The 25,919-nt window shown below is 47.5% G+C and overlaps 1 protein-coding gene across 6 annotated transcripts in view; it reads left to right on the top strand.

Annotated features, from left to right (window-relative positions):
* The first annotated feature begins 7,742 nt into the window (after positions 1 to 7,742).
* KIAA0232 (KIAA0232 ortholog) overlaps positions 7,743 to 25,919 on the top strand; it is a 100,415-nt gene continuing 82,238 nt past the window's right edge. For 4 of the 6 annotated variants that reach the window (XM_023206863.3, XM_023206864.3, XM_023206862.3 and 1 more), the window contains exon 1: positions 7,744 to 7,967. The gene's annotated coding sequence lies outside the window, so the exon portion shown is untranslated. Of the gene's footprint in view, positions 7,968 to 25,919 lie in introns of all 6 variants that reach the window. The other 2 variants (XM_023206866.3, XM_023206865.3) reach the window with 2 other exon arrangements.

Raw genomic sequence — 25,919 nt, forward strand, 5'->3', positions numbered from 1 at the left:
AGGGAAGGGAAGGGAAGGGAAGGGAAGGGAAGGGAAGGGAAGGGAAGGGAAGGGACTGGCCCAGGTCCCTCTTCTGGGAGGTATGAAAAGCAGAATGTAGACCCAAGTTTGAGTGACTACCCAACATGAAAGCCCCTTGCCTTCTAGCTATTGGATGGGTAAAATTTAGCAGAAGCGGGTGGCTTCAGGAAAGAAAATACTTTACCAAGGGAAGACAAGAGGAGACAGAAAGAGTGAGAGATCAGTAGGCATGAAGCCAGGAGAATGGATGTCAGGCTGCTTCCGCTGTGTGACTTTGGCACACCACTCACCCTCTCTGGGCTTTGGGTCTCCACTCTTGTATAAAGGTTAGGTTGGGAGGGCATCCAGGGCCTTTCAGCTCTAAGGTCTAGGGCTGGGTGGGATGGGATGCCCAGGCATGCTGTGAGAGCTCCACTAGGCGTGAGTACTCACCCCATCCCAGGATCCTTGGAGAGCCCACAGTTGGAGGGGAGGCACAAGTTACAGACAAGCACCAATTGGCAAGTGTTGGCTGAGCACCTACCATGTACCAAGCTCTGTCCTAGGCTAGGCTTCTGCTCTGAGGCTGACATCCTGCTGGGGAGGAAAGGCAATAGAGAAGTAAGCAAACAGGAATAGATCACACGGAGAAACAAAGATGAGTAAAGGGGTGCAGGTGCTCAGGGTGGGGCTGCAAGAGTTCCTGGTGGAGGAGAAGGCTGTACTCTGGTTGGTGGCCCCCGGAAGGCACCCTGGAAGAGGTGGCATCTGGACCAGGCTTTGAGCCTGGTTCCCCAAGTCTTTACTGAGCACAGGTGCTAGAGATGAGAATTCATGGGCCCATCGTTGTGGGGAAGACAGACATGGCAGCAAACACATCACAGCACAGCCCAGGACTCGCCACCATGGAGTTTGCCTAAGCTATGGGGCAGGAGAGATGGGGACAGCGGAGCATCTCATGGGAGATTTTCCGGTTGAAAAGGACACATGAGCGGGACTTGAGAGGATGAATACATTTCTCAGAGCTGGGAAGTGTGCCCCAGGCTTGGGGAACAGCCGGTGTGAAGGCACGAGGGTGAGCGGCAGAGGTTTGGTGCGACTGAGGGCTTTGGGGTCCGCTGACAGGTTTGTATGCAGGTGGTTCTGCAGGTTTGTATGCAGGTGGTTCTGCAGGTTTGTATGCAGGTGCCTCTGAATAAAGCAATTAGCTTCTCTGAAGGCAGGTTTCCTAATTTTCTCAATGAAGGAGTGTAATAATGCCACCTGGTGAGGGGTGTTACTTTTTGCGAGTACTTTTGAGTATTAAGTGGTGTAGGGCCTCTTGTTCCTCCCCAGTTCTGCACTGCTGGATCACATGGCATCAAGGGGACAGAGACACGGAGTGAAGTGAACTGCCTCCGTTGTACTCTGGGTCTGCCCCCTTGCTGGACATTGGCTACCCACCGCTCTTACAGAGAATCCCCCTCTGGGGCCTCAGTACTCCACGGGGAGCCCACCAGTCCCCAAACTCTAACCATCTCAACCCAATCCATCTAAAGCCCCCCCATCCTGAATGTCATATTTTGGGGGACCTTCCGTTTCCGAATTTGGTGTCCAGGGATGAGTGAAATTCCTACCCAAGGCTAGGGACCTTGAGGGGGCTGCTGTGTTACAGAGACCCCAAATCCTGGTGGTGGCGAAGCTGCCTCTCATCAGGAGAGGTGGGGCAGGTAGACATTCTGGCCACCAAGGTCTCCCAGTCTGAACTGAAGGGGCCTCAGGGATCTGCCACCCAGTCCAACTTTTCCATGCAGGAAATGGAGACTCTGAGAAGCAATTCGCCTGCCTTTGACCTGGTGCTTGCTCTAAGCAGGCTCCATGCCAGGAGCTTTTCCTGAGGGGTCTTCTCCCAGTCACTTCTTCCTGGAAGATGCCAGCTTCCTGCCATTGCCATCAGACTATGAAATAATTATGGCATGTCAACATAAATATAATACCCATTTTAATAGCCATCATGTATATCTGTTTCCCCTATAAACCCTGTGGCATCATCAGCTGTTACTAGCAATCCTGTGTTTTAGGAACGACCCAAATAGGGCTGTAAATCTTCAGCACTGTCTGATCTTTATTTATTCATTCAATGTATATGAATTTTGAGCGCCTGCTGTGTGTGAGGTCCTGTGCTAGGAGCTGAGGAGGCAGCAGGAACAAAGTAGACACAGCCCTGCCTGTCTTCCTGGAACTTACAGTTAGAGGGTGAGCAAAGCCATAGGTAAATACATATATGACACAGCATGTGTTGATTAGTGCTAAGAAGAAAAAAATCAGGTGGGCATAGTGGTGCATGCCAGCAATTCCAGCACCTTGGGAGGCCAAAGTGAGAACACTGCTTGAGGCCAGGAGTTCAAGACCAGCCTGGGCAACAGAGGGAGACCACACTCCTGGTGCCTCCAACCCCCTACCCTCTTCTCTAAAAGAATTTTTAAAAATTAGCTGGGTGTGGTGGCACACTTATAGTCCCAGCTACTCTGGAGGCTGAGGCAGGAAGATTACTCGAACCCAGGACTACAAGACTTCAGTGAGCTATGATTGTACCACTGCACTCCAATGTGGTGACAGAGTGAGACCCTGTCAAAGAAAAAGAGAGAGAGAGCATAAGAAAAAAAAGCAAGAAGGAAGGAAGGGGGGAGGGAGGGAGGGAAGGAATGAGTCAGGTGACACAGAGGGGTAGGTGTTGTGCTATTTTATTACCACAGAAGATTTTTAAGTACAGTGGGTTGAATGTTGGCCGCCAAAACATACGTCCATATACTGATTAAAAAAATCATTCCTGGCTGGGTGCAGTGGCTCACACCTATAAATAAATAATCATTTCCAATTCCTTCACATGCTAATTGTCCAGACGCAGGGTACTTCTGAGCAATGCAGAGGAAGCCTCGTGAACGGTTTGTGTGGTTATAATGATGACAGTAAGTCGGAAGCCAGGAGGGAGGTCGGGTCGGGGTCTGGCCTTCAGGCTCCGTGGAGTGAAGCCTTCTTTGCTTGGGTAAATCCCAAAAGGGACAGGGATTCACCAAACATAGGAAGGGGCTTCGTATACTTGCAGATGGATCAAAAGATGAGTGTTCACTGCTGGAGGGTGCTCCCACTGTGTGCATTTTAGAGAGATGCTAGCCAGCCCGGAGAGAGGAAGTGACTTGTTCAAGGTTTCACTGTGCCACATGGCCGTGCTGGACTCAAACCCAGGTCTGTTTGAGCTCAGTACGACTGTAAGGTCATTTCTGAAACAAATTCACCAGATCAGTGCACTAGGGCTCTAGCTCAGGCAGCCAGGGAGAGGCTGAGGCTGTAAATACAGCGATGAGGGAAGGGGCACCTGGGTGGGAAGGCAGTGAGCCAGCCATGAACATGCTGGGGCCTGGGGAACGTCCCACCAGCAAGGCGGACAAGCCCAAGAGGCAGTTCTGGGCCTTGGAGAAAGGCCGGGGTAGGGGAGAGATATTAGGTGTCCCTTCCATCTTCATGTTACTTAACGGCTACTGGAGTGGAGGAGACTGCCCTAGCAGCATGCAGGGTGATCAAAAAGGAGGGAATGGGAGGGACAGAGGAAGAGAAGGACCCGGAGATGGGCAGTCAGAGCTAAGTAGTGGGGGCTTCAAGGAGGGACGGTCACGGATGCTGGTATTTACTGAGTGTTTGCTGTGCGCCGGGTACCCTCTGTGTGGATTCACTTACCCCTTCACCACAGTCCTCTGAGGCAGATACTGTTATTATTACGCCCACTTTACAGATGAGGAAACTGAGAGGCTAAGTAATTTACTCATGTCAGTGAGCTGATCAGCCAGTGTGCTTAATCACCGGGCTCCCCTACTTCTGGGATAGAAGGTTGCTGATGACGTTGTTGATTTTCCATGGAGTGGGTGGAGGGATAGAAGTGAGGAAGAAATTTGGAAGCAGGAGACAACCGCACCTCTGATCTGGTTTGGCCCTGCGGGGACAGGCAAGCGGAAGAGGCGTTATTCCTCTGTCATTTCCTGCACTAGGAAGGCAGAGCCCTCAGAAGGTCGGGGGCTTGCTCAGCGTCACACCATGAGGCTATGCCAGAGGCTTGAACTCAACTCTTTCGGCCTGGAATGGTGTTACTACCCCTAAGAGGAATGGAAAGCCACTGAGAGGAGAGGGCTGCCAGGATGCAGGTGCAGGCCTGGGGTGGTCAAGAGAGGCGGCCATGACGTGGGCCACCTTGACTGACAGCATCTAAGCTGAGATGCCCAGTTAGTATCCCAAGTGAGGGTCTCGGTCCCATGGGGAGGCCGTGGAGAGATTATCTCGTTGTGGTTTTATCTTGGCCTCATTCATTTAAAAGTCGTCTCATGATGGAGTTTAATGATACTGTGTGGCCCAGTAGCAAGCACAGGGCTAAAATGAAATCCTGGTGCTGCCTTTTAGTAGCAGTGTGGCCTGGGCAAGCCATCTAAATCTCCAGAGAGGCCTTGGCTTCTGTGGCTACAAAATGGGGATCATCTCTTCCCTGCCTGGTATTGTGGGAGTTCAGGACAATGTGAACAAAGCACTTGGCATGCACCTGGGGGGTCCGTAAACAGAAGCTGGCATTGTTCGTGTCAGGTGACAAGTGAGGGTTTGTACATCTTTTATCAAAGTGTAGCTTCATTGAAATTTTGTTTCTAAATCCCTCTGTCTCACACACACAGGCACAGAACAAAGGAGATATCTGAAATCTTCCTGCCCAAGTCCCTTGTTGTGCAGATGGGGAAACTGAGGCCCAGAGAGGGAGATTATGTACCCAAGATCACAGAGTCAAAGAGGCCTGGCCCCTGCCTGCCGTCAGTCCGTGTGCCACACGACATCACAAAGCGTTCTGAACCCAGCCTCATCCCTGCTGTTCACTAAGCATGCACATTACACAATCACTGCCCCAGATGGCCGTTGCCAGAATCCTCGCTGGCATCGAACATCCAAGTCAGAGGGCACTCAGAGTCGTCAGCTTTCTCCAGCATTGCCTTACCTGGCTGTAGGGGCTACAAAGCTGTGGCAGGTGCTCCTGAGACTGGAGAAATGAAATGAATGATCTCAGACATACACAGGAGACAATGATTTCTTCTTAGAAAATGCTGAAGGGGAAGTCTACCGCCTCCACATCAACCCTGCCTTAACGCAGGAGTCCTCTGGCCTCATTTGCATACCCAAGGGATCTTAGCCCACAAGGGGGAGAAAGCTAGTGTTCTCCTGTGTTTAAGTTGGCTGATCTCTACCTGGGAGCTCTAAGGAAGGTCGTGGGCAGTGTGGCCCACTATGGGGCTAAGGGGCTCATGCAGAAGAGGCCTGTTCCTGATTGCTCAAGGGAAGCTGGGATTGTTTTCTCCCTGATGTCCACTCTGACTGTATCACAGATGATAGTTCAGTCCCACACCTACAAACTGGCAGGCCCCGTGCTGGGCTCTGGGCATATGAAAATAAGCACCACAGGCAAGATGCCTGCTCTTGTAAGATACAGGTCTTGAGTGAGGAGGCTGAGATGAATGAGGGCACATACAAACGAGATCATCTCAGATACTGATAAGAGCTGTGAATAAAGAAACAAAACAGAGCAGCGACGTCATGACTAGAAAGGTTGGCTACTCCAAATTGGGCATCTAGATGTCTCCGGGCAGGTGACATTGTATCTGGGCCCTTAACATGAAGGAACAAGCTACGCGCTCTGGGGAGGGAGTTCCTCAAAGAAATCAGCAGATGCAAAGGCCCTAAGGCTGGAGTCAGCTGAGACTCCTAGGATTTTTATCAAAATAATTTGGAGGACAGGGGGCTATTTCGTTAAGAAAACAAAGTAAACCAGACACTTTCTTTCCCTAATCTGTCATCTTTCCCCACCAGCTCCAAATCCTATTAATACAAGATAATTCCTACTTAAACACCTCTTCTTCCAAGAAGCCTTTAGGTTCTACTAGTTCATTGTAGAACTAGTATAAAAACTGGTCTGTGGCAAAATAAAAAAAGGTCAATAAAATGTGTGTGTGTGTGTGTGTGTCACTATACAGGTGCCAACTGTGTTTCCTTTCTTCAGAGACTGAGATATACCATTATTACTTTTCAAAAAATTTTGCTGTTAATACTCTTTTGTAAAATATGATGTAGATGACATGTCACCGATGTAGCAAAAATCAAAAGTTGACCATCCTTTACAAATCCCCCATACTTTGGTCTGTGAAATCCTGGAGCCTGGGGGCATCTGTGAACTAGGCTCTGAAGCTCTGCTACTCTTCCCTCCTTTACTCCCAAGTGGCCCAGGATTTCCCATACCCTTTCCATTCTCTTCCCTGTTTTTAGAGTTTGAGTTCCAGGGGGCACTGGGACTGTGCGTTCCTGGCACTAAGCCAGGTCCACAGCAAGCACTCAGAAGACATTGACTGACTGACTGAACGTGTGATTTATGATGATATACATTCACCTGAGAGAATGCTCAGAGAATCCAATTAGGAGCAAACTGGTGAAGGGAGACCGTAGGGTAAAGGAAACGAAACCCCATATGTCAGAGCCAGGAGCCTGGGTTCACATTCTGTCTCCTGCAAGAGGTGGTTTAGCAGGGTCAGAAGGCCCTGTCCACTCAGCAGCAGCCAGGCTTGGGTGAAATCACTTTCTTTGAGCCTCAGCTTCCTCACCAGTTAAATGGGGATGACAAAGCTTTGTCCCACGATTTTTGTAAAAAACAAAAAGATATGTTTGCAGAAAAACACTCTGTAGATAGTATGTAAGCGACAGTCCCTCGGTTTGTCCTTCCATGGATGCATGGAGCATCCAGCCAACTCAGCAGATGACCTCCTTCCAGTGTTTCAGCATCTGCTTCTCCCACAAGCCCGTGAGCTGGTGCAGGAAATTCTTCTACAGGTTCTGAACAGAAAAGCACAGTGCCTGGCACCTAGTGGGTGCTACATAAATGAACAATGAGCCCAGGTAAGTCACTCCTCCCACTGGACCTGTTTCCTCTAAGTAATCTCCCTTCCGTTTCCAGGTCCATGATACTTATCCGCTTTTTTAGAACAGGCCTAGGAGTCACATTTAGGGAAGGTAGGTGGGTGTGAAGACACTTTGATTAAAAGGTTAATGCACATTTTTGGTTTCCACTTTCGAATCTTCCAGAATTTATTTTTGCTTACTTAATAAAAAAAGAGCCATGTCACATTTCTTTAGCTTGTGTTCTGGGTTCCTTAACAACAACAACAAAAAATTAAAGTCTTTATTTTAAACCGCCTACTCCAGCCATCCCAGGACACCGCGAGGAGGGGGCGCGGACAGGTGGCGCGCGTGCCCGGGAAGGCGGGGGCTGCACCGGGCCGCGGGCGGGGCCGTGCACTCCGAGCCCTACTTCCCCAGCGCGGGCTGGGGGCGGGGCGCGGCGGCGGAGTTTGGGGGCTTCTGCCGAGGGCAGTCCCACGTGCCCCTCTGCGGGAGGCGTCTCCTCTCCGACGCCCAGCACACGGGTGGGCTCCCGCTTCCTGCCTGCCCTCTCTACTGCCTGCCCTCTCACCTCCCAGCGGCTTCCGCCGCCCCCGCCAGGCTGCACGGCGCGTCCCGGGCCCTAGACCCCCACCCACCAGGCACCAGCCCCGGGGTGTCCCCCGAAGTCTTCAGCCCGCGACCCACCGCCCGCGCGCGCCCGCGGCCAAGCCGGAGGGAGGGGCAGGGGAGGGGCTCGGCCGGCGCTGATGTAATCCCGGCACCCGGGCGGAAGGATATGGAGCGCGCCCCTGGTTGGCGGGGCGCTGAGGCCAGTTGCCGGGTAACGGAGCGGAGCGGCTCCCGGCGCGCCGCCTCCCGCCCTCCGCCGAGTGGCGCTGGGGCCGCCGCCGCCGCCGCCGCTTTACGTAAGGCGCAGGCCAGGGCCGCCCTGCGCTCGGCAGCCGCCCGCAGCCCCTCGGATCAAGAAGAGAGGCGCCCCCGCCGGCCGCCGCGCCGCCCGGCAGCCTCGGCAGGTACCGCGGGCAGGCGGCGGGGAGGGAGGGCGCGGGGCAGCCCCTAGGCCGGGTGGGCGCGGGCCCGGGCAGGCCGGACGCTCGCCTCCGTGGGGCTCCGGGGCCAGCCCGAGGGAGGCCGGGCCGCCGCCGAAGGCTTTGGGGCCAGCCCGAGGGAGACCAGGCGGCCTCCGGGGGCTCCGGGACCAGCCTAAGGGAGGCCGGGCCGCCGCCGAGGTCTTCGGGACCAGCCTGAGGGAGACCTGGCCGCCGCCGGGGACTCCTGGGGCAGCCTAAGGGAGGTCGGGCCGCTGCTGATGGCTCCGGGGACAGCCTAGGGGGGACCGGGCCGCTGCTGATGGCTCCGGGGTCAGCCGAGGGAGGCCTGACCGGCCCCGACCCTGGTGGTGCCCAGGCGTGCGGGTGAGCTGTGGGCCCTGGGACCCCCGCCTCGACCCCAGGACGCCGGGACCCCGGCTTGCGGCTCGTGCGCCCGGGTGGGCAGCGGACGATGAGTCCGCACAATGGGTTGCCGTCGGTTGCCTCCTGCCTGGGGCAGGTGTCTCCGCGCCGGGGCAGCTCTTTTGAGAGAGACGAGGCAGGGGGTGCTTAGACTTGAGGATAGGACGCGGAGCCCCGAAAGCGGGCGCGGGAGGAAAGCTTCGGCCGGCGGGAGGCGCCCGGCGTCCCCGGCAGCGGGGTCAGGCCGGCAGGCTGGGCCGCTCGCTCGCGTCCCCTCCGTTCCCCTCCCCTCCAGCATTGTCCTTTTGGGGCCCCGGGAAGGGAAAACCGCGGGGCGGGGGAGGAGGGCAGCAGGCGGGCGGGGCCGGGAGGCCGGCTGAGCGACTGGCGCGTCGGCCTATGGCGCGGGGCGCGGCGCGGGGGGCGGGCCTGGCGGGCGGGGCCGGTGCGGCGCAAGGTTTGGCGAAGGTTACAGCTGAAGCTAGGAGTGACAGGCCCACAGTCACCCGTGCGCCGCCCGGCAGACCCCGGCGGAAGGGGCGCCCCGAGTTGCTGCGGGGCTTGATCCGCCTCCTTTCCAACAATACGCGTCTCCAGCCGGCATTTCCAGAGCTCTGCTTCTTCCCGCTGGAGAAACCAGTGTGTGTCGTGTTGGAATGCTTCGTGTTGCCCTAGAATTCAGCTTGCATCTTGTGGTGCGCAGATGACAGGACCTGCCGAACTCTTGGTACAGACCCCTAAATCATGGCAGAACTGTCTTGATTTCTTTTTTGGCACCTTTCTGTTTTTGTCTTCTATAGGCAAGCCATGAAGACTTAACGCAGTTAAAAACAGGAGGGAGATTCAGCAGAGAGGAGGCATGCGAGATTCTTTGGGAAAAAATACATAAATGTGGTTCTTGCTCATAATTACCTGGGTTGGATATTTCGACTTATTGCCCAAGTTCCTAAGAAGGGGTTTTACATTTCTGGGTCTTGTTTTAAAAACTCTTAGAAAGCTTGTGAGGGAGTAGGGACAAGTAGTTTTGATAATAGGCGATGCTGTGGATAAAACTGTACGGTAAAATGCCCAAGCTAGATTCTTCCTGTACAAAATAAGACCCGTTCCAGAACACTTTGACCATTTCATGGACTTAGAATTTAAAGGCGGGGGAGGAGAGGGGGGAAATCTGTCACTGCATCCTCAAGGTCAAATATTCTTCCATCAGTTATTTCGGATTGAACCATTCTTAAATAGGTCTCAGAATCTCTATGTCGCTGCCTTATGATGGAGCCTGTTTCCTAGATTGTGCCTTTGCATACCTATAGAAGCTCCTTTCAATTAATACATCTTATAACTCAGATTCAATTGCTGTACTTGCCAAATAATGCATTTTTAATCAAGAAGTAGTTTACGGCTTCCATTTTGGGTATAATGGTTTTTATGTAAGCCCGTTACATCAGTGATATGCTAGTTTTTAAACATTGAAGGGAAAGGAGAATATTACTTAGGTCCATGGGAAGTAGAATTCAAAGTGCAGGTGCTTTTTTGTTTGCTTTAGAGAAAAAGTATAGTTCTTTAACGACGTTAACATAAGTCACATCCAACTGTTTTAAGGATAATTAGCTCGTTTTACAAGTTGCAAACATTTAAGAAAATTAGATGATTTTTTCTTTTTAAACAGAGTCTCGTTCTGTCGCCCAGGCTGGAGTGCAGTGGCACGATCTCGGTTCACTGCAACCTCTGCCTCCCGGGTACAAGCGAGTCTCCTGCTTCAGCCCCCCGAGTCGCTGGGACTACAGGTGCGTGCCACCATACCCGGCTCATTTTGTGTATTCTTAGTAGAGACGGAGTTTCACCATGTTAACCAGGATGGTCTCGATCTCCTGACCTCGTGATCCGCCTGCCTCAGCCTCCCAAAGTGCTGGGATTACAGGCGTGAGCCACCGCACCCGGCCGATTAGATGAATTTTTAACACTTCCAGTGATAATACAGGGTAATATAACCAGCCTACTCTCTGCTTTATTGTACGGTAGCACTCTTCAAAAGAAATTAGATTGTTCTTGTTCTTTATTTTTCATTGTGTGGAAAAGTACTGAGCCTGGGCTTTGTCCTTGTTTTTGTAGCATTTGACTTGGCAGTTAATGGCTTGTGAGCTAGTTTCCTCATCTGTAAAATGGGAAGATTGATGACACCTGTTTCACAGAATAGTTGGGATGATCACGGGAGGGAAGACATGAAATTTCGTCAACATTCCAGCCCTTTTAAAATACTCGACTAGTGTAATTGTTAAAACCTCAGATTGCTTGCTTGGCTTGAAGCTTTTAACTTTGTCTTCAGGCTCCTCCCCACCCCTTCCTATCCGTGCTTTGCCTGACTGCCAGAGTCATCTTTCCTGAGCTCAGATCTTGTCAGCCTCTGGCTCAGCAAGCTTCTAAGACTGCCTGTGGTTTGGACCTCAGAATTCAGAGATACCAGCCTCACAATGCAGGCCTCTCGCAGTCTGACCCCCAGTCATCTCTGTACTTTATCTTGTCCTCTTTGTCCCCTTTCCACACTGTCCAGTGTGAAACCAAGACTGCTCTTGGTTCTCTGAACATGCCAAGCTATTTCACACCTTCTTTGCTTATATTCTTTTCTCTTATTGGAATGTCCTGTCTCACTCCCACTCCCTCCAGTCCTTAAAAGTTCATATCAAATATTCTGTTCTCTCTGGAGTCCTTTGGAAGTCGTATTACAATGAATGATGCCTTTCTGCAATCATAGTTCTCTACTCTTCCTTCATTATTATCTGTATCATGTTGTATTATAAATTGGTCATGGTAAACTCTGGCTGTGGTGTCTATCTCATTATTTTGCCTCCAACACCTTGCTCAGGCGTTTAAACATAAGTGCTTTTTAAATGTTAAACGTAAGTGTTTAAATGTTTGCTAAATAAAGTTAAAGTCTGTAATCAATCTTAAAGAGTATGTTAATATTATAGAGTATATTTATTTTTATTTTTTCTGACCCTGGCTTAAGTCTCCACATGCAGTTTTTTATTTGTTTATTTTTTTTTATTTTTTATTTATTTATTTTTTTGAGACGGAGTCTCGCTCTGTCGCCCGGGCTGGAGTGCAGTGGCCAGATCTCAGCTCACTGCAAGCTCCGCCTCCCGGGTTTACGCCATTCTCCTGCCTCAGTCTCCCTAGTAGCTGGGACTACAGGCACCTGCCACCTCACCCGGCTAGTTTTTTGTATTTTTTAGTAGAGACGGGGTTTCACTGTGTTAGCCAGGATGGTCTCGATCTCCTGACCTCGTGATCCATCCGTCTTGGCCTCCCAAAGTGCTGAGATTACCGGCTTGAGCCACTGGGCCCGGCCGTTTGTTTATTTTTGAGACAGGATCTTGCTCTGTCACCCAGGCTTGGAGTGCAGTGGTGTGATCACGGCTCACTGTAGCCTCAACCTCCCAGGCTCAAGGGATCCTCACACCTCAGCCTCCTGAGCAGCTGGGACCACAGGCATGTACCACCATGCTCAGCTGATTAAAACAATTTTTTAAAAATAGAAATGGGGGTCTCCCTGTGTTGCCCAGGCTGATCTCCAACTCCTGGGCTCAAGCAGTCCTCCCACCTCAACCTCCCAAAGTACTGGAATTACAAGCATGAGCTACCGCACAAGACCCAGATGAAGTATTTTTAATAAACATCAGTACCAACAACAACATTAGAAAATGTAGTTTTACTATGTTGAATGTAGTTACTATTTAGAATATTTCTTTACAGTATTTTTGGCCTTTCACATAATCACATAATGAGTGGTATTTTATACAAAGTAAAAACTGTCATCTTTCCCATCTGTATCTAAACTTGTAGGGTCTAATGAAATAGATTCAGCACCTGCATTGCTGACTGTAAATCACCAGCCCGTTTTTTGGGTAGAGGGAACCAGAGCATAAGGTTCAAAATATTCCTAAGATTGGCCAGGCACAGTGGCTCACGCCTGTAATTCCAGCACTTTGGGAGGCCGAGGTGGGCAGATCATGAGGTCAAGAGATTGAGATCATCCTGGCCAACATGGTGAAACTCCATCTCTACTAAAAATACAAAAATTACCTGGGCATGGTGGAGCACGCTTATAGTCCCAGCTACTTGGGAGGCTGAGACAGGAGAATCTCTTGAACCTGGGAGGTAGAGGTTGCAGTGAGCCAAGATCGTGCTCCAGCCTGGCAACAGAGCAAGACTCTCTTTAAAAAAAAAAAAAAAAAAAAAAAAAAGTTCCTTATATTTGAAGTATACTTTAATTCCCAAGAGATTACATGTTTTTTCTTTAAAAGTTTTTTTTTTTTTTTTTTTGGAGATTTATTATATGCATCAAAAGCAATTGTGTTTGAGGGGGCTTCTTAAAAGAATATTAGAACTGGATTTGAAAGACTCAGGTTTGTTCTTGGCCATGGACACATTTGTTAAATCTCTCTTGGAAGTCAGTCTTTGTTTGTGAACTGAGAATAGTTACTCCTTTTGCTTTGTAGTACATTTAAAGTGGCTATGCTTTGTGTACTGCACATCCTTACACAGATATAAGGTAACAAGGTATTTTGCTTTATAGCATTTTTGTCCTGCTTGTTACCCAGCCTGGAAACCTTTAGAGATTTCCTTTCTTGACCAGATTTTTACCAGGTTTGCTTCCACAAGTCTTTTCCATCAGTCTTTCTCTTGACTCTTTTCTTTCCTGTTTCCTCTGCCCCTACCCTCCCTGAAGCTCTTACTCCTTTTGAAGACAGTTACTGTAGTCCTCCAACTGGCCTCTCTTTTTTCTGGTCTCTCTTCCTCTGTTCTATTGCTAGAATTATTTAATATGCAAATCAAATCATATCATGGCTCCTCTCCCAAATATACACCAGAGGTTCTCAACATTTTCCCCTGTTCCATCACACCTGAGGGATATGGCAGTTTTGTTGATAAGGTTATATATGGGCTTTCTCCTCCGAAGATTTTTACCTTGGAAGTGCTACCACCCTCCTCCCCTGGTTGAGAATTAATGTTAAAGAGTTAGGAAATACTCTAAGATCTTTGCTGTCTGGCCCAATTCTTACTTTTAGCTTGATCTTTTATTGGTTCTCTTTTTAGTTTTTGTTTTTTTGAGACAGGGTCTTGCTCTGTCACTCATGCTGGAGTGCAGTGGTGCCCTCTTGGCTCACTGCAACTTCCACCACCCTTCCTCCTCCTGCCTTGGCCTCCTTAGTAGCTGGGACTACAGGCATGTAACACCATGCCTGGCTAATGTTTGTATTTTTTGTAGAGATGGGGTTTTGCTCTGTTGCCTAGACTGGCCTCGAACTCCTGGCCTCAAGCAATCTGCCCGCCTTGGCCTCCCAACGTACTGGGATTATAGGCATGAACCACCACGCCCAGCCTGCATCTCTTCTTGTCACCTTATATTTCAACACAAGACCTCTGGCCACTTCCATTATTGGCAGACTACTCTGAAATATCCTTTCCACCTTTCTCTCTCTTTCTGAATCTTGGAGTCTTGGCTTAAATACTGCTAACTCTCCTTCTGTAATCTGATTTTCAGAATTAACTCATTATTTTTCTCTCACGCAGTGCTAGCCTGATACCTCCACTTATCTATTTTTTCCTTATAACTTTCTTATTTATATACATGAAGGTTTTTCCTGGTTTATAAGCTCCTTGAGAGATACAGAGGAAAATCTTAATCATTGCTAATTTCCTCTACTGTGCAACATAGTCTTTTACATAGTACTCATTTGTTAAAATGTTTGACTGAATTAACTCAGAATTTACAGTCTGATTTCAGGAGGAGGAGGATAGAGTTGGAATAACTTTGTATGAGAACTTCGTGAATCCACGTGACATACTCAGAACAGGGCCCAGCATATAGTAAGTGCTCAGTAAGTGGCAGCTTTTAGCTATTAATTTATTTTTTTTTGGAGACGGAGTCTCGCTCTGTCTCCCAGGCTGGAGTGCAGTGGCTGGATCTCAGCTCACTGCAAGCTCCGCCTCCTGGGTTTACACCATTCTCCTGCCTCAGCCTCCCGAGTAGCTGGGACTACAGGCGCCCGCGACCTCGCCCGGCTAGTTTTTTGTATTTTTTTTAGTAGAGACGGGGTTTCACCGTGTTCGCCAGGATGATCTCGATCTCCTGACCTCGTGATCCGTCCGTCTCGGCCTCCCAAAGTGCTGGGATTACGGGCTTGAGCCACCGCGCCCGGCCTTAGCTATTAATTTGAACAGGTAGAGAGAACACTAGTGGTTGGATACATTGGTTGATTGTATATGGCTAGTTTATTATGACAATGTCCACATACTTATTTCTGGTGTGTGTGTAAATAAAAAAAATCTCATTTTCTTTCTTTCTTTCTTTTTTAATTTTTGTTTTGAGACAGAATCTCGTTCTGTCACCCAGGCTGGAGTGCAGTGGCGCAATCTTGGCTCACTGCAAGCTCCGCCTCCCGGATTCACGCCATTCTCCAGCCTCAGCCTCCCGAGTAGCTGGGACTACAGGCGCTTGCCACCACGCCTGGCTAACTTTTTGTATTTTTAGTAGAGACAGGGTTTCACCATGTTAGCCAGGATGGTTTCGATCTCCTGACCTCGTGATCCACCCACCTTGGCCTCCCAAAGAGCTGGGATTATAGGCCTTAGTCACTGCACCCGGCCTTTGTATTTTTTTAGTTTTTTTTTTTTCTTTTGAGACCAAGTCTTGCTCTGTCGCCCAGGCTGGAGTGCAGTGGTGTGATCTCGGCTTACTGCAACCTCTGCCTCGTGGGTTCAAGTGATTCTCCTGCCTCAGACTCCCCAGTAGCTGGGATTACAGGCACGTACCACCATACTTGGCTAATTTTTGTATTTTTTAGTAGAGACAGGGTTTCACCATGTTGGCCAGGCTGGTCTTGAACTCCTGACCTCATGATCTGCCCATCTTGGCCTCCCAAAGTGCTGGGATTACAGGTGTTGAGCCACCACGCCTGGCCAGTCATCTCATTTTCAACTTGTACCTATGTTCTTTCATTAATTTTGTGAGTAAGTTGGAGAGGGCTTTTGCATAAACAGATACATGATGGTGGTCCTAAATTATTCTGAAGACAGGCAAACCTGTCTGTAGATGAGCAGGTTTTTTGCATATGGCTTAAGAAGATCTGGAGAATTGGCCAGGCATGCTGGCTCGCCTGTAATTCCAGCACTTTGGGAAAGCGAGGTGGGAGGATTGCTTGAGCCCAGGAGTTTGAGATGTGCCTGGGCAACATGGTGAAACCCTGTTTCTACAAAAAAATTTTAAAAATTAGCCAGGTGTGGGCTGGGCGTGGTGGCTCAAGCCTGTAATCCCAGCACTTTGGGAGGCCGAGACGGGCGGATCACGAGGTCAGGAAATCGAGACCATCCTGGCTAACACGGCGAAACCCCATCTCTACTAAAAAAAAAAATACAAAAAACTAGCCGGGCGAGGTGGCGGGTGCCTGTGGTCCCAGCTACTCAGGAGGCTGAGGCAGGAGAATGGCGTGAACCCGGGAGGCGGAGGTTGCAGTGAGCTGAGATCCGGCCACTGCACTCCAGCCTGGGCGACAGAGTGAGACTCCGTCTCAAAAAAAAAAAAAAATAGCCAGGTGTGGTGGCACATGTCTGTAGTCCCAGCTACTTAGGAGACTGAGGCAGGAGGATCACTTGAGCCCAGGAGATCGAGGCTTCAATGAGCCATGATTGCACCACTGGACTCCAGCCTAGGTGACTGAGCAAGACCCTGTCTTAAAAAAAAAAAAAAGTAGAAAATAGAAATTGTCAAATTTTACAGTATACAGTATGTTATCTTCAGGAAAGTGAATGTTTTCACTTTAATCTTACATCTTGTTCTATACATTAAGCAGTAGAAACCTCCTGTTTGGTATTTGGAATGACTATTGAAATTCTGTTTCTGACATCTTCCCCAAGTGCTTCCATGTTGCTAGGCTTTCTCCATATCTGCCTCTTCCTCAGTGTTGCCCCTGCTTGAATAGGGAGAAGATAAGGAAAACCAGCTATAATTATTTCAAAATTGTTTGCCCAGTTTGGAGATTTTTTGAAGCCCTTCCTTTTTTTATTTAATTTTTTTTTTAATTAAAAAAGGTTTTTTTTTTTTTTTTTTTTTTTTTTTTGAGACAGAATCTGACTCTGTCACCCAGGCTGGAGTGCAGTGGCGTGATCACAGCTCACTACAGCCAGGACCTCCTGGGCTCAAGTTCAAGTGGTCCTCCGGCCTCAGCTGGGACTGCATGCTCATGCCACCACTCCTGGCTAATTTTTCTTCTTCTTTTGTAGAGACAGGGTTTTGCCATGTTGCCCAGGCTGATCTCAAACTCGTGGCCTCAAGCAATCCTCCCGCCTTGGCCTCTCAAAGTGCTGGGACTGTGGGTATGAGCCACCATGCCCAGGCAAGCCTTTTATTTTCTTAGATGTCTGATTAGTATATTGCTCCTTGCTAGCATTTTCCCTGAATATTTTAATGGAGAGAAAGTTGAAGTAGAGTAGACACGTTTTTAATTCTTTCTTTGGTTGTTTTCCTTGCCACTGCTTTCTTTGGTTGCCATCATAGATAATTGAGTCCTGATTGTATTTTTCTTAATCTTTTGCCAGTACCATCTGAAGGAGTTTCTTGTTTTTATATACTTTTTTTTTTTTTTTTTTTGAGGCAGTCTTGCTCTGTCGCCCAGGCTGGAGGCACAATCTTGGCTCACTGCAACCTCCACCTCCTGGGTTCAAGCGATTCTCCTACCTCAGCCTGCTGAGTACCTGGTACTACAGGTGTGTGCCACCATGCCTGGATCATCTTTTGTATTTTTAGTAGAGATGGGTTTTTGCCATGTTGCCCAGGCTGGTCTCAAACTCCTGAGCTCAGGCAGTCTGCCTGCCTTGGCCTCCCAAAGTGTTGGATTACAGGCGTAAGCCACCGTGCCTGGCCTGTTCTTATATACTTTAAAGTTTAAATTAAATTTGTTAAAGTGTATTTTGTATGATTTGCCAAAACATTGGAATATAAATAGCTGTTATAAAGCCTTTTTTTTTTTTTTCCAAGACAGGGTCTCATTCTGTCACCCAGACCAGAGTGCAGTGGCACATTTATGGCTCACTGTAGCCTTGGCCTCCCAGGCTCAATTGATCCTCCCACCTCAGCTTCCCGAGTAACTGAGACTACAGTTGTGCGCCACCACACCCAGCTAGTTTTTAAATTTTTCGTAGAGATGGGGTTTTACCACATTACCCAGGCTGTTCTGGAACTCCTGAACTCAAGCAATGCTCCTGCCTCCACCTCCCAAAATGCTGAGATTACAGGCATAAACCACTATGCCTGGACTCAAGTCAGTTTTTTAACATGAACATTAAGTCTCTTTCTTCATCTCCCTTCCCTTCCTGTACTCATCTTCCCTTGAAGACCACAGATAAATTGTAAAAAATGGAATCATGGTAGAGAGTGTTTTTATGTCATTATTTAAACAAACACTGACCTTTGTATCTTGGAATGCTTTCCATATCAGACATACAGATCGATATGGGTTGGCTGTGTCCCCACCCAAATCTCATCTTGAATTCCCACATGTTGTGGGAGGGACCCAGTGGGAAGTAATTGAATCATGGGGGCAAGTCTTTCCCATGCTGTTCTCATGATAGTGAATAAGTCTCACGAGATTTGATGGTTTTAAAAAGGGGAGTTTCCCTGCATAAACTCTCCTCTTTTGACTGACTGACATGTCCATGTAAGATGTGACTTTGCTCCTCCTTGCCTTCCGCCATGATTGTGAGGCCTCCCTAGCCATGTGGAACTGTAAGTCAATTAATCCTCTTTCCTTTCTAAATTACCCAGTCTTGGGTATGTCTTTCTCAGCAGTGTGAAAACAGACTAATACACAGATCTACTTCAAGTACAGATTTGCTTTACCATGTTCTTTTTTTTTTTTTTTTTTTTTTTTGAGACGAAGTCTTGCTCTGTCGCCCAGGCTGGGGTGCAGTGGCCAGATCTCAGCTCACTGCAAGCTCCGCCTCCCGGGTTCACGCCATTCTCCGGCCTCAGCCTCCCAAGTAGCTGGGACTACAGGTGCCCGCCACCTCGCCCGGCTAGTTTTTTGTATTTTTAGTAGAGATGGGGTTTCACCGTGTTAGCCAGGATGGTCTCGATCTCCTGACCTCGTGATCCACCCGTCTCGGCCTCCCAAAGTGCTGAGATTACAGGCTTGAGCCACCGCGCCCGGCCAACCATGTTCTTTTTTTAATGTGCCTAGTATTACCTTGTGTGAAGGTGCCTGAATTTATTTAATTAGTTGATATGAAGAGTTTCCAGGTTTTTGTTGTTTGTAACACAGTGCTACCGTAAACTTTTTTGTACATATGTCATAGTGAACTTTCATGAGTAACCACCTTTCCCTCAGCAGCCTTAAAAAAATTGACCAACAAGTTTCTAACTACTCTAAATAATCATTTGTCATGTTAAAAATTTTCTTGGTGGCTATATTGGTTTTACTACTTTCATTAAGGCTGGATATTTTGTTCTCTGAAGTAGTCCTGTGATATAATTTCATACAAATAAGGAAGCCCAGATTTTTTATATTGCACATAGAATATTAGGTTCATAAAGTTTATAAAGGCACAGGGTTGGCTTTATGAGCCTGTAATTGTATCATACGGGGCCCTTGCTTGGTTCAATGATCTGCTGTTGTAGTTGTAGTCTTGATATTTTTCGTTTTTTGTTTTTGTTTTTGAGACGGAGTCTCGCTCTGTCACCCAGGCTGTAGTGCAATGGCACAATCTCGACTTACAGCAAGCTCCACTTCCCGGGTTCATGCCATTCTCCTGCCTCAGCCTCCTAAGTAGCTGGGACCACAGATGGCTGCCACCACACCAGGCTAATGTTTTTGCATTTTTAGTAGAGACGGGGTTTCACTGTGTTAGCCAGAATGGTTTCGATCTCCTGACCTTATGATCCGCCTGCCTCAGCCTCCCAAAGTGCTGGGATTACAGGCATGAGCCACCCGCGCCTGGCTGTTCTTAGTTATTGTTGAACTCAGAACCCACATTATTGTTCTGCATTGGGTTCTACAAATTTTGTAGCGAGTCCTGTAAAGACTTCATAAAAACTCGTAGTAAGAACCCCTCATCCTCTCACCTCCTACCCCTGTTCCCTGTGAGTGACTACCATTAACATTACCTAATGTTAACTAATTAACTAATTACCGTTAGTTTATCCACTTGGAGACTTTTTAGAATGTGTGTATAAACAGCATTGCATATTATGCTTGAGCCATTAAAAAAAAGAAAAAACTATTTTAAATTCACACAGAGTCAGTGTGTATTTTCCTGAAACACTCCATAATGGATCAAGAATACTACAGACTTTCAGAAAATAGAGGCTCTAAAAAACTTAGCCTTAAGAAGTTGGTACTGAACTGTAGTTTTAGATTTTGGTTTGTTTTTGAAAAAGTATGCTTACCTTGAAACTTTAGCGAAACAGCCTAAGTTTCAGTGTTAAGATAGCTATCTCTGAGATTTCACCTTCTAAAATGAAGTAAAACCTTAAGCTCGTCATAGGTGAGTCAGGAATGAAAATAAAGTTTATTCATTGATCAGGTTCAATTGAATAAGGGATTCACTAGGATTATTTGGTGCTGTGTTAAAAAGTGGTTAGAATTCTTGGTGAAGTAAAAGGGCTAAGGATTCTTAGAAGTAGCTGCAGAAAATGGGTAAGAGGAGAGTGAGCTAACACTAGTTAACAGTTCTAATCTGTTAGGGCATAGTGTTAGGGACCTTAGATAAACCATTTCATTTAAGCCTCCTAACAACTCTGAGGGAGATGGGATGATTGTCATTTTACAAATGAGGAATCTACAACTCAGAGAGATCCCAAAAAACTTCCCTGTGGTCACAGGTAATATATGGCAGAGCAGGAGCCCAGACTTCCATCCTTCCAACTTAAAGTTCATGTTCTTTCCACTGCCCTACTCTACCTAGAGATTTATTCATTCACAAAATATTGGTTGACTGCCTACAGTGGGCTAAGGTACAGATGCCAGGTTGGATTAGACATCCAGGAGGTTTACTGGGGAATAAGGGTAAGGCGAGAGGAAGCAGGAGTAGTATGTAGTAAAAGCCTTTTGGCTTCCACTCGGTCTGATTCCTGTGAAAGGAGAGAGGAGAAGAATAGTGCGTAGGAACAGCCTCAGATCACTGTACAGTTCTGAGAAAGTCTTGACCAAGCTGATAGGAAATTCTCATGCTGAAGCCGTGCATCCTTCTCCAGGCAGAAAGGCCTGAGTCTGTTATCCCTTTTGGATTAAACCATTAGTTGGGGGCAGCCTGATGGAAGCATGGCTTGGTGTCAGTGCTGTTGCGACTCTGAACATGTAGCAACTTGAGGCTGTCAGCTTGATTTCCTGTAGCAGCTTCTCTTGAAGGGTGATCTGAGCAGGGCACCCTCATAGTAGCTGCACACGGTCCTGTCCTGGTGTGTTTGGGTAGAAAGACTGATAATACAAATAAGCAAGTAGATGCATATATGAAGTGAAAAATTAGTGCCAAGGGGAAAAACAGAGCAGAAGATGGGGTGTTGCATTGTATGTGGTGGACAAGGAAAGCCTCTGTTGACTCTTGAGCATAGACCTGAAAAGTAAGAAAGAAAGATGTGGAGACACCTGAGGAGCAGAGCATTTCAAGGGGTAGGGGAGAGCAAGTGAAAGACCTTGGTTCTGCATCCATGATGAAGGTACGCCTAAGAGGGTTTGCTGATGGATGAGATGTGGGATGTGAGAGGAGAAGCCATCGTAGTGTGGAGTTGCCCTTTACTGACATGAGGAAGGTCATGGCAAGGGTAATGGTGGTGAGAAATCCAGGTTGTGTTGTTTGACTTTAGACAAGTTATAAGTTTGAGGTGCCAGTTAGATACCTCCTTGTCTAGTAGCTTAGTAGCATTAGAATTCTGGAATTAAGGAGAAAGAAGCAGGGTAGAGGGAAAGGGTGGCGCGGTGTCTGCATAGGTAGTATTTATAATCATGGGACTAGAAGAGGTAAGCCAGGATTGTGCTGTTAAATAAGGCAGACACAAGCCACATGTGGCTTTTGAACTTTGCATGTGGCTAATCTGAATTGAGATGTGCTGTGTCAAATACACACCAGATGCCAAAGACAGTGTGAGAAATTACAGTGTAAAATATATCATTAATAATTTTTACCTTCATTATATTTGTAGTGATATTATTTTGGAAATATTGGGTTAAATCAAACATATTATTAAAGTTAATTTCACCTGTTTCCTTTTTAATATAGCTACTAGAAAATATATTTATTTATTTTTGAGCTAGGGCATCACTCTCACCTAGGCTGGAGTTTGATGGTACATTCACAGCTTCTTGCAGCCTTGGTCTCCCAGGCTCAAGTAGTCCTCTCACTTCCGCCTCCTGAGTAGCTGGGACTATAGGCATGCGCCACTACATCCAGCTAATTGACTTTTTTTGTTGAGACTGGGTCTCACTATGTTGCCCAGGCTGAGCTCGAACTCCTGGTCTCATGCAATCTGCCTGCCTTGGCCTCCCCAAGTGCTGGGATTACAGGAATGAACCACTGCACTTGGCCTAGAAAATTTTAATTACATACATGACTGGCATTATTTTGCTGTTGGAGGCACTGGTGGAGGAAGTGAATAGAAATAGAGAAGTCCAAGGACAGAGCCTGGAAAGCTGGGAGGAGGAGGAGCAGCCAGCAGAGGAGCCAGAGAGGGTGTGGACTAGGTGAGGAGAGGATGATGAGAGGTGTGGTTTCTGTGTAAGTGAGCTGCACTAAAAGTTCTTTAGAACTTGTGTAAAAGGAAGGAAAGTATCAGAAACTAGGTCTACTTAATATGTAGTATGTGGAATTGGTTATTCGTAGAAGTGAACAAGTCCTGGAGATGGTCTGTAGGATCAGGATAGGGTCGGGATCCTTCCCTATATTGTGTTTTGTTTTGTTTGTTTGTTTTTTTAGAGACAGAGTCTTACTCTGTCATCCAGGTTGGAGTGCAGTGGCACAATCTCAGCTCACTGCAGCCTCTGCCTCCTGGGTTCAAGCGATTCTTATGTCTCAGCCTCCCAAGTCACTGGGACTACAGGCGTGTGCCACCACCCCTGGCTAATTTTTGTATTTTTAATAGAGACAGCATTTTGCCATGTTGGTCAGGCTGGCCTCAAACTCCTGACCTCAGGTAATCTGCCTGCCTTGGCCTCCCAAAGTGCTGGGATTGCAGGCGTGAACTACTGCACCTGACCATATATTTCTTTTTTAAGTGATTTTCATGCCACTTGTTTAAAGAAAGCTCTAACGTAGCCTAACTGAGGAATCAATCATGATAGTAGAAAAGAAAGCACACATTTATAAGATTTGACACAGTTAGTGCAAGAAGGTGACTCTTACGGCCCTTAAAACTTTGGTCACAGGGTTTTCTTTCATCTTGTAATCTTCACTTAGTAATAACTACCATAAGAATATCTTACCTGCCTTTTGCCATTTCTGTGCTCATAGGGTTTCTTTGAGAATGTTCAAGTAGGCTCCTTGAGTGGACTTAGCTACCACGATAGGAGGGCTTTGTTTCCATTCTTAGTTTTCTGGTTTATATGTTGGTCACGTGGTTACGTTAGTCAGCATCCTTTGGCACTGCCTTCTGTCCTGATCATCTCATAGAGTACAGGAACAGACTTAGGGACATTTACTGACAACGGTCAGTTGGCGAGCCTTCCTCATGCAGCACGGCGGCTTCTTTTTAATATGTTGGTAGCTATATCTGTGTAGTATCAGGCAGATTTTTTTTTCTTTAGACATTATACTTTTTTCCTCTGTATTTTATTATTTCATTTCCCAAAATACACACTTGCACATTTAAGAGCAGTGTTTTAACAGTTTTTTCCCAAGCCATGAGATAGAAACTGTCATGGAAACTGAAGCTCTTCTGAGTGGAACTTGCTTGGGCCTTGCCAGGGTGGGCAAAAGATGACGTTGGAAAGGATCAGATAGCACCCTGTGTTTTGCTGTTGGCTAAAGTGGGGTCAGAGCTGGTTGCCATTTTCTCTCCGTCTTGAGGTTCAGGCCTGTCATCTTCTTAAAATGCCTCCAGGCCTGTTGGGACAGTGAACAGTAATGGCCAAACTAAAAACTTTAAGGGTATTATAGGCTAAATGCAGGGAAAAAGGCTTTGCTTTAACCCTCAGCAAATGTATAAAGAGGGCCGGGTGTGGTGGCTCACATCCATAATCCCAGCACTTTGGGAGGCCAAGACGGGAGGATCGCTTGAGTCCAGGAGTTTGAGACCGGCCTGGGCAACATAGCAAGATCCCATTTCTTAAAAAAAAAAAAAAAAAGCTTAGCTGGGTGTAGTGGTGTATGCCTATAGTCCCTGCTACCTTGGGGGGCTGAGGTGGGAGGATTGCTTCAGCCCAGGAATTCTAGGCTACAGTGAGCCATGATTGCACTACTGTGCTCCAGCTAGCCTGGGTGACAGAGCCAGACTGTGCCTCTCAAAAAAAAAAGAAAAGAAAGAAATAAAGTTGTATGAAGGAAGGGCTACAAGTTAGACGAGGAGTGAATAGTATGATAGAAAGGGCACCGGCTTTGGAGATAGGGCACATACCTGGTGGCCCTGGTTTTGACCCTCCACGGGACCCTGAATACCTGTCTAAATTTCTTAATCCATGAAATGGAAGGTTTGGCTTAGTTCATGCTTTTTCATGTGAAAGCAGCGTTTGATGCTGAGTAGGTGCTCAGATGTTGATTAAATGAACAAGGAATAAAATAATTATAGAGAGCCTAGGCACTTAAGGCATGAGCCAGGGATCAAGGTGATGGGGAGATGGGTATTGGCCACCCTTGCTCCTCACCTGTCCCACCTTCACCTGTGTAGCGTAGCATTGGCATCTACTACTTTAAGACATGTTTGAACAACACTAGATTAGATGATCTCTTTCTAAGCTTAAATATGTCATGCTTCTGATGCTGACACCAACTCTTCTCTTTCTTCTCACTTACGTGCTTTATTTTTGAGACAGGGTCTTGCTGTCGCACAGGCTGGAGTGTGGGGGCATGATCATCGCTCACTGCACCCTTGACCTCCAGGGCTCAAACGAGCCTCCCACCTCAACCTTCTGAGTCTCTTGGACTACAAGCATGTGACATTATGCCCTATTAATTATTTATTTTTTTGTAGAGATGGAGTCTCCCTGTGTTGTCCAGGTTGGTCTCAAACTCCTGGGCTCAAGCCATCCTCCTGCCTCAGCCTCCCAAAGTGCTAGGAGAGCCACGATGCCCAGCTTCTGTGTCCTATTTACTAAGATAAAAGTTGCACGAGAAAAAATGCAGTTTCTTCAGGTGTAGGGGAGGAAGTCAGAGGTGCTGTGTTTGTTTCCTAGGGATGCTGTAACGAAGTACCACAAACTTTGATGGATGGCTTATAACAACAGAAGTGTATCTTCTCACAGTTCTGGAGGCCAGAAGTCCAAAATCCAAGTGTTGGCAGGGCTGGTTCCTTCCAGAGGTTCTGAGAGAGAACTTGGTCTATGCCCCTCTCTTAGCGTCTGGTGGTTATTGGCAATACTTGGCATTTCTTGGTTTGCATTGGTACATTACTGCAGTCCTCGCATTTGTCTTCATGTGGGATTCTCCGCTGTGTGCCTCCGTGTGAATTTCCCTCTTCTTATAAGGACATCAGATCAATGAATTTGAGTCTCTCATCCAATTTAGGTGGCTCATAATCCAGTGTGACCTCATTTTAACTTCATTACATTTTCGCAGACACTATTTTCAAATAAGGTAATATTCACAGGTGATGGAGTAAGGACTTGAACATATCCTTTTTGGAGGAAACAATTCAGTCCACAGCAGGTGTTAAAGTTGGGGGTAAACAATGTCTTAAAAATTGTGACTCATGGCCGGGCGCAGTAGCTCACGCCTGTAATCCCAGCACTTTGGGAGACTGAGGCGAGTGGATCACAAGGTCAGGAGATCGAGACCATCCTGGCTAACATGGTGAAACTCCGTCTCTACTAAAAATACAAAAAAAAAATTAGCCAGGCGTGGTGGTGGGCGCCTGTAGTCCCAGCTACTCGGGAGACTGAGGCAGGAGAATGGCGTGAACCTGGGAGGCAGAGCTTGCAGTGAGCTGAGATCGCACCACTGCACTCCAGCCTGGGCAACAGAGCGAGACTCCGTCTCAAAAAAAAAAAAAAAAAATTGTGACTCATTTCCTCAAATTCATTTCTTTTCATTAGAGCCAGGTCTGTCAGAGGAATTGGGATGAAACAAACCAAAAATTCATGTCTACTAGAAAGTATCGATTTGGCCTCAAGTCAAAATGGTGGGTGGCATCGCCTTAGACTATGTAACTATTAGAAAGACTCTTATAGAGACTAAGAATTCTGTTTTTTACACATCGGGTTTTTGCTTTGAGATTAGTTGTTTCGTTTTTGTTTTTTGAGATGGAGCCTCGCTCTGTTGCCAGGCTGGAGTGAAGTGGTTTGATCTCGACTCACTGCAACCTCTGTTTCCCAGGTT

Source organism: Piliocolobus tephrosceles, chromosome 3 (genome assembly GCF_002776525.5).
Source record: "Piliocolobus tephrosceles isolate RC106 chromosome 3, ASM277652v3, whole genome shotgun sequence".
NCBI classification, from domain to species: Eukaryota; Metazoa; Chordata; class Mammalia; order Primates; family Cercopithecidae; genus Piliocolobus; species Piliocolobus tephrosceles.